Source organism: Sylvia atricapilla, chromosome 10 (genome assembly GCF_009819655.1).
Source record: "Sylvia atricapilla isolate bSylAtr1 chromosome 10, bSylAtr1.pri, whole genome shotgun sequence".
Taxonomy (NCBI): Eukaryota; Metazoa; Chordata; class Aves; order Passeriformes; family Sylviidae; genus Sylvia; species Sylvia atricapilla.
The window spans coordinates 955627-966236 of record NC_089149.1 but is presented as its reverse complement, the minus strand read 5'-3'; positions in this window follow the sequence as shown (position 1 = coordinate 966236).

The window sequence follows — 10610 nt, the reverse complement described above, 5'->3', positions numbered from 1 at the left end:
TCCTGTCCCCGAGGCTGTCCCTCGTAGGGCCCCGTGTTTCCTCCCTGCAGTGGATCTCCAAGGCTGTACCTGTGATCTCTGCTGCAGCTGCCTTTGGTTTTACCTCCTGCCAGCCCCAGCTCTCTGCTCATCTATAATGCAAGGTGAACCAGAAAATAAGAAACAAGAAATACCTCTGCCAGCTCCTCTGTGTTTTTTGGACACAAGGGTTTTTGCTGGTTTGGAGGATCAGGGTTTGTGTGGATCAGCATCTTTAGAAACTTAATTCTCTTAAAAGTTATTCCCCAGTTACTGCTTTGTTTGTATGGTGCTGTTTGAGCCCCTGGGTGCCAACCACAGGCTGGTGGGCACCAGACCCAGAGTGTGCCCCCTCCCAGATCCCTCACGCTGCCTTCAGCTGCTGGTGAACATTCCTGCATCAACACCCACATGCCCCTTCCCTCAGTTCTGCTTCCTTTTCCTCTCACTTAGCCCACTCCTCATTTTCGTTGCCGTGAGGTTCTGACTCATTTCTTATCTGAGCGCGTCTGTAAGAGCTCGGTTTGTGCGGGGCACTGCGGGGAGCCCATCCTGCCTGGGACCGGGGAGATTCCTGCGGATTCTCTGCCGGAATCCCGGCACCTGCCGAGGTGGGGTGAAGGAAAAGCCCCGGGGAGGTGAAGGAAAAGCCCCAGGGGAAGCACAGGAACAGCCCCAAATGAGGTGAAGGAAAAGCCCCAGGGGAAGCGAAGGAAAAGCCCCAGGGGAAGTGCAAAACCAGTCCCAGGGGAAGCACAGGGACAGCCCCAGGGGAGGTGAAGGAAAAGCCCCAAATGAGGTGAAGGAAAAGCCCCTGGGGAGCGCAGGGACAGCCCCAGGTGAGGCACAGGGACAGCCCCAGGTGAGGCACAGGAAAAGTCCCAGGAGAGGTGAAGGAAAAGCCTCAGGAGAGATGAAGCAAAAACCCCAGGTGAAGCACAGGAACAGCCCCAGGTGAAGCACAGGAGCAGCCCCAGGGGAAGCACAGGAGCAGCCCCAGGTGAGGCACAGGGACAGCCCCATCGCGGCCAGTTCCTGCCGAGGGTCCGATTTCAGCTCGGGTCTGACCCCGCACACGAGATTAGAGACTCGCACGTCTAATTTCCACTAATACCAAGATCCCCTTATATTTTTTTAAAGGAGCAAGATCGGATTCTGGAGGCTGCGACATTTAAGACCGATGGGCTGAGAGATGAGGCCACTGCAAGTTTCCCCTCCCGGGGACAGAGGAGGGGACAGGGACCCTGCTGTCACCCACACGGTCCCTCTCGGCAGCACCAGCTTCCCAACTCTGCTCAAACAAACCCGCAGTCGCTCGGGCAAATCCCGAACAAGGCTCAGCACAACTTGTGCTGGAGAAATTACAGGAACCAAGAGATAAATGTGCAGGATATTCAACTCTGTAAAGCACCAATAACCTCCAAAATCACCCTTACAAAGCCAAAGAGCTTTCTATTATTATTATTACTATGGCTGTGATTACTACAGTCGCTCTTATCACGACTATAGTTGTGTATATCTAAGAGCAACTATATCACGACCTATCACGATAGTGCCGGCCGGCAGCGCTGGCGGAGGGCAGCGTGGCCCCGGGGCAGAGCGGGCACGTACCTGTGGGGCATGCCGGTGGTGTAGGCGATGGTGTACTCGTGGGACAGCTCGCACACCCGCAGGTACCAGTTCATCTCCAGCTCCCGCAGCAGCGCCAGGCGCCGGGCTCGCTGCTGGGGCTGCCCTGCCCTGGCCCGGGCCTCCTTGCTGCTCTCAGCCGAGCTCTTCAGGGCTCTGTCCCGGCTGCCCAGGGACAGCACCGACTGTTTCCTCAGTTTCAGCGACTCGTCGGTGTTCTTTCCCCCCACGGTGCCCGTGCGTGCCGCCAGCATCTCTCCTCCTGCCTCGGTGCCAAGGGAGCTCCAGCCCTCAAATCATCGCCAGTGACTCCGGCGCGCTCTTTTCTCCCTCTAAAACCTCACGGCGGTCACAAAGCTGTAATTAGAGACGTGTGCGCGGGGCTTAAGCGGAAAGGAGAGCTGCAACCTTCTCATGGGAACATCTGGAGCGGCTGCGGCGTGCCAGGGCTCCGGGGGCCGGTCCTTCGACACATCGCAGCTCCACGCCTCGGGCCGGAGCGGGGCTTGACCTCCAGCCTCCTGGGAAAGCCCCGCGGCGCCCTGAGCATCGCAGGTGAAGTCACACGTGTCACCTTGAGGCAGAGCCCTCGCCCACGTGGGATGCTCCAGGCAAATTGGAGCGGTCCCGGAGCATCCCTGCGCCCATCGCTGCCCTCCTCCTGCTGCTGCAGCTCCTCGGCTGGCCCCATCCGCCCGGAGCTGCCGTTCTCCAAGGGCTCTGCGGGAATTTGGGGATGAGAGAGCAAAGTTCTGGCTGCTCCCGAGCAAACGGTGTTTGGGGAATGTAGGGGAAGGGCAGAGCCGGGAGCGGCATTAATTCCCCTCTCCGGCCTGAAATGTAAAAGCTGCTCGAGAGATTACAGCTCTAATCACAGCAGCCACTTCGGGAGCACGGGCACAGCCGTGTGCCCGCAGAGCCGCAGCAAAAGCCCCTCGGAGCCGGCGGGGTTTGAAAGGCACTGCCTCAGAAGGGATGACCCCAAAGTGGGGCTGTCACCCCCCTGAGCCCCGCAGGGTCTCTGGGGCTGGCCGTGGATGGAAGACCCCTGGGCTGAGGGCAGAGGGAGCTCGGGGGGCTCTGGAGCAGTGTCGCGGTCCCAGCGGGGTGGTTTTTGACTCCCCCAGCCCGTGCCACCATCCATCAGCTGTGCCCTGCCTTACCCCCGCCACTCCCCAGCGGGGTTTGGATGCCCCTTTCCCCATCCCCTCTCAGCCGGGGGGTCCCAGGGGGGCTCTGAGCACCCCCCGGGCCGGGACCCCCACCCAGGGCACCCCCTGAGGCAGCCCCATGCCGGAGCCCGTCCTGCCCTGCAGGCACACACTGCGGCTCCCGGTGCTTCCAGAGGGCTTACAGGACAAAAAACACCCTCTTGAGCTGCTTTTCCACAAAGCAACTCCATCACCTTTTGGAGTAAGTCCTACAGAATTCCCCTCTGACAAGCCCCTCTGTTAATTGGTGTTATCCATCCTGTTTAGCAGACACGGCACTAAAACATCCCCTGGAGCTTTTTGCGAAATTCGGGGGAAATGACTCCAACTTTGAGCTGTTCAAACACTCTACTTCTGTGCCTCATCCACCCTGCTCATCCTTAAAGCGCTTCCCAGGAAGGAAAAGCTTCCAGAAGCCTTTAAACCAACCCCGAGCAGTGAAGCGATACACATTCACATCACACATCCACCGGCTGAAGCCTCCTAAGATCCTCCAGGTGGAAACCAGTTATCAGAACCTAAAGTTCTCCGAGAGCTGCACAAAAGGCACTTTGTGCCTCCCCAGGCTGCGGTGTCCATGGTGTTTATCGCCCTTTGGAGTTCCCGGGGCTCAGGGAGGTGGCAGCGCCGTGTCCCCTCTGGGTGGGCACAGCTCTTGGCCGCTGTGTCCCGGGATGTTCCCGGTGGGATGTTCGGCCTCCGGAGGATTCTATAGCCCGGCACGTAAAGAGAACCCGGCTCCCCTTATAAAAATTGCAGGACGATTGATTTCCTGAAAGCAAAGCTGCCGTGAAATATTGATACTGCAAGTCTCCGTTCCCGGAGCCGTGGGCATCCAGAGGCGACTCCTGGGGGGAAAAACCCACCCCAAACCGCTCCTGACTCCCCACAGGGCTGGGCTGCTCCAGCAGGAGCATCGAACTGCTCCCTGCTCAGGGCTGGGCCACCTCTGCCCTCTGTGTTCCTTTCCTATTCCTTTTTCATTCCTTCCATATTCACTTTATATTCCTTTCATATTCCTTTTTCATTCCTTTCCTATTTATTTTTCATTCCTTTCATATCCCGTTTTTATTCTTTTCATATTCCTTTTTCATTCCTTTTATATTCCATTTTCTTTCCTTTCATATTCCTTTTCCATTCCTTTCATATTCCTTTTCCATCCCTTTTTTCTAGGCAATCATCTGTTCAAGTAATCTATAATACAGTAATGCATTTCTACCTTGCCTGTTACACTGTGTAAATGCACAGAATTTAGGAATTTAGGAGCTCTCGAGCTCTGTAGCTCATTGTGAATTAGAGCTGATAGTTAGATTAATTATAATAATTATTAATAATCATTGTAATGGTAAAGATACAATAATACATTATAAGTTCTATATAATATATAGACCTTATATTTATTAATCAATTAGGCCAGGCTTTGAAAATCTCTCTGTCTTTTCTGAAAAGGCTTTCTACAATCTGATTTTTATTCCAGCTGCAGTCCCCCAGAGCTGGACACATGGCATGGGGACCGAGGGGTGTCCCAGGTCCCTGCTGTCCCCAGAGCAAGGCCCTGCACTCACAGGAGCCAGCCCAGCCCAGGGGACACCAGGGCTGCAGGGGCCAGAGCAGCCCCAGAGGAGTTTAACCCCGCCGTTGTGGGTTTAAAGCAGAACATTTCAGCGCTCAGCCCCCAGGATCAGAGCTCGGGATTAATCCGTTCTCCTCGGGCTCAGGGCACCCTTTTAGGCAAACCTCCTGCTTTCACATGTAAATAAGAGAAGCTTCTAAACCCCCTGCAGCAGCTGTTTTCTGCTCGGGGAAGCAGGAGGTCGCCTGGATGAGTTAATGCACTGCACACGGGGCCCCTCTTCAACCTGGTTTTCTAATCTCTGAGCAGTTTGCGGCAGGATGTGCCACCCCAGCGACACGATCCAGACCCCACAAGGTCACAGGCAGCAAGCCCAGCCCGACTTTGTGCACCACAGGTTTATTTTGGCAGGGTGAAGGAATGGTTTGGGTTGGGAGGGACAGTAAATCCCCCCCAGTTCCATCCCCTGCCACGGGCAGGGACATCTCCCACTGTCCCAATGTCCAGCCTGGCCTTGGGCACTGCGAGGGACCTGCTCTGGGCACCTGTGCCAGGGCTGCCAGGGAACAATTCCTGCCCAAATCCCACCCAGCCCTGCCCTGGGCACTGGGAAGCCATTCCCTGTGTCCTGTCCCTTGTCCCCAGCCCCTCTGCAGCTCTCCTGGAGCCACTTCAGGCCCTGCCAGGGTTCTGAGCTCTCCCTGGAGCTGCTCCTCTCCAGGTGAACATTCCCAGCCCTCCCAGGCTGTCAGTGCCTCATTCCAGAGTGAGGGAATGCAGGACACTCCGGCTGATCCTGCTGTTCTCCAGTGACTCCACTGAAACACATTCCCAGTGAATCCTCTCCTGAAATGATCCCCAAATGCACCCAACCCCTCGCCCTGCAGATCCCACAGCAGCCTCTCAATGTCTGCTGCCCACATTTGCAAACCTCTGCACACGCCGAGCCCTGAGGCAGGCAAAGGAGCAGCAGCTCAGCACCTGGAAGGTCCTGGAAGGAGCCAGAGGAGCAGCAGCTCAGCACCTGGAAGGTCCTGGAAGGAGCCAAAGGAGCAGCAGCTCAGCACCTGGAAGGTCCTGGAAGGAGCCAGAGGAGCAGCAGTTCAGCACCTGGAAGGTCCTGGAAGGAGCCAAAGGAGCCAAAGGAGCAGCAGCTCATCACCTGGAAGGTCCTGGAAGGAGCCACACAAAGGAGCAGCAGTTCAGCACCTGGAAGGTCCTGGAAGGAGCCAGAGGAGCAGCAGCTCATCACCTGGAAGGTCCTGGAAGGAGCCAGAGGAGCAGCAGCTCATCACCTGGAAGGTCCTGGAAGGAGCCACACAAAGGAGCAGCAGTTCAGCACCTGGAAGGTCCTGGAAGGAGCCAAAGGAGCAGCAGTTCAGCACCTGGAAGGTCCTGGAAGGTTTACAGCCGCTGAAGCACAGCACCACAAGCCCTGCCAGGTACAGATTGATTTGGGATGTGCCCATCAGTGATCCCTGAGCAAACCAACAGGTTTGGTCCCACGGGAGCACAGTCATTCCCACCTCCTGATCCAATTAGCCACAGAGCTCGGGCTCCTCTGCTCCAGGTAATTGAACCCCACCAGGAAAGATTCATTAAGGTGTTTAATTGGGTTTAAGTGGCTCTGACAGGGCTCAAATGTGGTGGCACGTGAAGGAACCTCTGCTGGGCCAGCAGCTTTAGCCTGGGTATCCTCAGCAAAGCTGCACCCACAGCGTGGAGTGGGGGGTCAGGCAGCTTCTCAAAGCCCTCTGAGGTCCCTGAGGCCACCTGGGAGCCCAAACCCCAAAGCCTGGCACGGCTCCCAGCGAAGGGCAGCGGGGCACAGCAGCCTCCAGTGAGCCAAGCTGCTCAAATTAAAATCTGAAGTGGAAGTGGCTCTCTCTCCGGCCTTTTATCTCCTCCAGTAATTTCTCGATGTGATTGTGGGGCCAAAGGCCAGTGCCAGCACACCCCAGTGAAGAGGAACGTTCCTGGGGATGTTAATTAACTCTTTTCCCCCCTCTTTGCTGAGGTCAGGGAGGTCACTCACGAGCAGCTCTTCGGGGCTGTACCAAGGGGTGACCAAGGCGCCCGTGATGAGGAAGGGGAAAGTTTTCCAAGGCCAAGGAGAGTCCAGGCACCCAGAGCTCTCTGGAGGCACGTGGCTGTGCTGGGCAGGGGCTGCAGGAGCCCCTCAGCAGCCCTGACCTCAAACAGCACCAGGAGCTGCAGAACCAGCCACAGAATCTGTGCTTTTCTGCAGGAATTTCAGCCCAAACCCTGAGCTGCTGTGGCTGAATAGGTGCTGAGCAGCTGATTCCCTGCTGAGCAGGTCAGGGCTCCCAGGATGGATTCAGGACAGTCCCTGAGCAGGTCAGGGCTCCCAGGATGGATTCAGGAGAGCTCCTGAGCAGGTCAGGGCTCCCAGGATGGATTCAGGAGAGTCCCTGAGCAGGTCAGGGCTCCCAGGATGGATTCAGGAGGGTTCCTGAGCAGGTCAGGGCTCCCAGGATGGATTCAGGAGAGTCCCTGAGCAGGTCAGGGCTCCCAGGATGGATTCAGGACAGTCCCTGAGCAGGTCAGGGCTCCCAGGATGGATTCAGGAGGGTTCCTGAGCAGGTCAGGGCTCCCAGGATGGATTCAGGAGAGTCCCTGAGCAGGTCAGGGCTCCCAGGATGGATTCAGGAGAGTCCCTGAGCAGGTCAGGGCTCCCAGGATGGATTCAGGAGGGTTCCTGAGCAGGTCAGGGCTCCCAGGATGGATTCAGGAGGATTCCTGAGCAGGTCAGGGCTCCCAGGATGGATTCAGGACAGTCCCTGAGCAGGTCAGGGCTCCCAGGATGGATTCAGGAGAGTCCCTGAGCAGGTCAGGGCTCCCAGGATGGATTCAGCAGGGTTCCTGAGCAGGTCAGGGCTCCCAGGATGGATTCAGGACAGTCCCTGAGCAGGTCAGGGCTCCCAGGATGGATTCAGGACAGTCCCTGAGCAGGTCAGGGCTCCCAGGATGGATTCAGGACAGTCCCTGAGCACGTCAGGGCTCCCAGGATGGATTCAGGACAGTCCCTGAGCACGTCAGGGCTCCCAGGATGGATTCAGGAGGGTCCCTGAGCAGGTCAGGGCTCCCAGGATGGATTCAGGAGGGTCCCTGAGCAGGTCAGGGCTCCCAGGATGGATTCAGCAGGGTCCCTGAGCAGGTCAGGGCTCCCAGGATGGATTCAGGAGGGTCCCTGAGCAGGTCAGGGCTCCCAGGATGGATTCAGGACAGTCCCTGAGCAGGTCAGGGCTCCCAGGATGGATTCAGGAGAGCTCCTGAGCAGGTCAGGGCTCCCAGGATGGATTCAGGAGAGCCCCTGAGCAGGTCAGGGCTCCCAGGATGGATTCAGGAGGGTTCCTGAGCAGGTCAGGGCTCCCAGGATGGATTCAGGACAGTCCCTGAGCAGGTGAGTGCCCCCAGGATGGATCCGGGAGGGTTCCTGAGCAGGTCAGGGCTCCCAGGATGGATTCAGGACAGTCCCTGAGCAGGTCAGGGCTCCCAGGATAGATTTAGGACAGTCCCTGAGCAGGTGAGTGCCCCCAGGACAAATTCAGAACGTTCCCCCAGAATGGATCCTGTCCCTGGCCATTCTCCTGTGCCTGCAGGATTGTGTTTGGTTTCCAGAGCTGGGGCTGGGAGCTGCACCCAGAGCCTGGAGCAGCCAGGGGACACAGAGCTGTCACCCCACCCTGGCACAGCCCCGGAGCCCGCTGTGCCTGGCATTGCCATGGCAATCAGCACCACACAGGGACTAAAAATAATCCCCAGCTCTGCAGAGCACAGAGCTCATCCCCAACCCCAGCCCTGAGTCAGCCACCCCCCAGCCTGGGGGTGTGTGCTGCTGCTCCCCTGCACCATCCAGGGCTGGCACAGCTTCTCCTCCAGCCCAGGGCCAGGTGGGCAGCACCCCAGAGCAGCTGCTCTTTCCCTCTGGAAGCCCCCAGCCCCAATTGAGTCCTGCTGCATCCCCATGTCCTGAGCAGCATCTCCTGTACACCCAAACCCCACAGCTGGGATCGTGCCAACGTTTGTCCCACGTCACCCGGCCCAAAGTGTCACCAAAGGACGGCAGGAGCAGTGCTGGAAGCATTTCCCAGGGGGTAAAAGCTGCTCCAGACCATCATTCCTGGGCACAAACCCCACAGGAGCCAGGGCCAGAGCCACATCCTTCTCCTTAATTAACCACAATTCAAACTCGGCTCTCCCCAAAGCTTCATTTGCCCCACAAGGGTTTTTTTTCCCACCCTAAATAACATTAAAATCAGAAGAAATCCTGCAAGCAGCTTTATATTGATCTCTGTATCCCAATCCACTCGGGGAAAGGAGAAATATCCCAGCTCTAGAGGGGCTCTTGAGCAGACATTTAAATCAATTACACCCATAAAAGCAGCTGGTTCAACCCAAAATACAACCCAAAATTCATTATACAGCTTTTACACATAACCCCTAATTAAAAAAAAAAAAATCACACCAAGGTTGAAACATAATATTTTTATTTCTGGATAAAAATTAAGGCTCACAGTACTTTATCATTTCACAAGCAGAAAAATGTTAAAAATTGAGACTGCTGGGGGGTGCCCCCCGATACAAATTCCTCTAACTGCTGACATGTTTTACTGAAGACTCGAGGTGAACAATGGTACAGGGCAGCTACAGGTATTAGTTTGTAAACTAGGTGCTAAATAGAACTGGGGTTTGAGAAACGTGAACAGAGTGTGATGTTTGTCTCCACTCTGGCTGTCCAGCACACAGGGGCTCCACAAAAACGCCCAGAAATGCTGGGATGAGCACAGCAAACCCTCCCCAAACCAGCCCAGCAGGGCTGCAGCTGGCACACAGGGCTCAGGGGCACAGACTCCACTGCCACCAGACATTTCCATTCACAGTGCAAGAGTTTAAACGCCTAAAATGTTCAATACTCCGCTTTCCTGCCCTGAATTAGATCATGGGGGTGCTGCCCAGCCCCAGGAAGGCAGAGGGAAGAGCCCAGGGGGTCAAGGATGGGGACAGGACACGGTGCCCACCGTCAGGATGCAGCTCCAAGGGGGATTTTCCCAAGGCTGCAGCATGCAGGGAATGGAAGGCTCCTGCCCAGGGTTCCAGCCCTGACTGGGAGCACGTTTCACCCACAGACTGCAGCTGCACAGGACAGCCTGGGCAGCATCCAGCAGGGGCTGGGCTGCAGAGCTCTCGGTATTATTTGCATTATTTTTAGTGAATCCTTCAGCTTGGCTTGTTTGCTGTCAAGGCAACCCAGCCGTGGCAGGCACGGGGAGCAGGCTGCTGCCGTGAGAACTGCATCTCTGCATCTCAGCAGAGATTCTGAGACACAGCTCTGGTCTCTGCACCCTTGGGGTGAGATCCCAGCCAGGAATGACAGCAGCCTTACACTGCCCAGACCTCAGTGCACTGGAACTGCACTGGGGAGCCCCCTCCGAGGTCAGCTTTGACCTGCTGGGGCATTCCCAGGGTTTGTCCACGCACAGAAATGGAGAATGCCTGACATCCCCAAAGCTCAGAGAGGTGTGGCTGCAAATCACCAGCCCCTTTTGAAAAGGGAGCTATCAATCCAGCTCCATTTGCCCACAGCAATCCAGCTGAAGCTGCCCAAGCTGCAGAGCCCCCAGCCCCTGCCCTGCTGCACCCCGTGTCCCCAGCAGCCCTGGGACATCCCCCTGGTGCAGAACAGCCCCCAGTGACACGGGAAAAACTAAAACTCACATTTACACCAGTCGGCCACTTCCTAGGAGCAGAGATTTCCAAAGCCCACTGCCAGCATGTGTGGGCAGGGAATGTCAGAACAGGAAAACGTGTGCCACTGACAATACAGAACAAACACTTGCAATATTATTCCAGTTCACCAATCCAGGCAAGGGCAGAGAGGAGCTGCAGCCACGAAACACTCCATGTTACTGAACACTTCAAACTTTGCCCCAGAACACCACAGTGACCTCGCAGCTGAACAAAACACAACTGCCTAAACTGAACCACCAGGGAGAAGAGGGGTGGGGGCCTGGATGCACATTCCAGTTGTCCCAGGGGGGTTCCAGCAGGCACCCAGGCCAGAATCCTGCTGATCCTGTCACAGGACAGGATTCCCAGGTGGATGGAAATGGCTTTGCCCCAAAACAGAGAGCTCCTGTGCAGTAACCATCTAATTA